Raw genomic sequence first — 1,423 nt, 5'->3', positions numbered from 1 at the left:
ATTCTGGAGGGATTTGATTACAAGAAGACAATTTTCCTACCAGTATATTGTTTGACATTAAACACAACCCACAGCCCCAGTGGCCTAATGGATAAAGCATTGGCCTCCGGAGCCAGGGATTGTGGGTTCAAGTCCCACCTGGGGTGCTGTTGGTTACTGTTCTGATTTGGGCTCTGGTTCATGGCTGTCTCCTGCTTTATGGGGCAGCCCTAGCATGATCTGTGGACTGTTTAACTGGTGATTCTACAAATTGGACCTGGGTGCCAATTGTGAGAGGGCACATGGTGGAATTTGAATTCTGATTTGTGGGCGGCACGGTGGCACAGTGGTTAGCACTGCTGCCTCACAGCGCCAGAGACCCGGGTTCAATTCCCGACTTAGGCGACTGACTGTGTGGAGTTTGCACATTCTCCCCGTGGCTGCGTGGGTTTCCTCCGGGTGCTCCGGTTTCCTCCCACAGTCCAAAGATGTGCAGGGCCAGGTGAATTGGCCATACTAAATTGCCCGTAGTGTTAGGTAAGGGGTAAATGTAGGGGTATGGGTGGGTTACGCTTCGGCGGGTCAGTGTGGACTTGTTGGGCCGAAGGGCCTGTTTCCACACTGTAAAGTAATCTAATGTAAAGTAATCTAAAATTCAGGTCAATAGGGCATGGGGTGAGGGACTGATGAGACTTCATGTGAGTTCAGACGCAAGCAGGAAAGTTATCAATGATGTCATGCGGGATACCAAAATATGTGGTCATGTTGAGGGGCAACAAAAAGGCATGAATAAGAATTTTAGCACTGGATGAATTGAGACAGAAGCGAAGGCAAAGCATTCTTATGGAGACAGAAAGAGGCAGATGTAGTGAAGGTGCAAAGAATTATGTCAGGAGTTGATCCCAGGGTCAAATGCAACATCAGTGTTAGTGAACAGAGCAGCTCAGGTGTTAGAATTAATGACACGGGAATTGAATTTGTAATGGGGATGGAAAATAGTAGTCTAAGTCTTGCCAATATTTAATTTCAGGAAATTTCTTCTCATCCAGTCAGATAAACTATCTGACACAGTAAGTACAGTAGAACAGTGGTGGTGATGAGGTAGGTTTGGGTTGTCTTCAGTGCAGAGAAACACTGTGTTTTCAAATGATGTTACTCTAAATGAGAAACAGGAGGAGATTAAGTATTGACTCTTGAGGGCTTACAGCAATTTCCAAAGGCCAACTGTGGATCATCACTAAATTTGAGGATTCTTTTTATTGATGTAATTAATTAACGACATACTTGCCAACTTTAAGTGCATTTAAGTTGTCATTGGACAAGCATATGGACGTACATGGAATAGTGTAGGTTAGATGGGCTTCAGATTGGTATGACTGGTCGGCGCAACATCGAGGGCCGAAGGGCCTGAACTGCGCTGTAATGTAATGTTCTATAAATAGTG

At 45.2% G+C, this 1,423-nt stretch overlaps 1 non-coding gene across 1 annotated transcript; it reads left to right on the top strand.

The window, feature by feature from the left end:
- The first annotated feature begins 73 nt into the window (after nt 1-73).
- On the top strand, nt 74-146 carry trnar-ccg. Its single transcript has one exon. It is a non-coding gene; the product is annotated as a tRNA-Arg (tRNA).
- Nucleotides 147-1,423: the final 1,277 nt, after the last annotated feature.

The sequence above is a fragment of the Chiloscyllium plagiosum genome, unplaced genomic scaffold, assembly GCF_004010195.1.
Source record: "Chiloscyllium plagiosum isolate BGI_BamShark_2017 unplaced genomic scaffold, ASM401019v2 scaf_79999, whole genome shotgun sequence".
NCBI lineage: Eukaryota > Metazoa > Chordata > Chondrichthyes > Orectolobiformes > Hemiscylliidae > Chiloscyllium > Chiloscyllium plagiosum.
The sequence above is the reverse complement of the archived record's forward strand: the minus strand, read 5'-3'. Positions and strand labels throughout refer to the sequence as shown.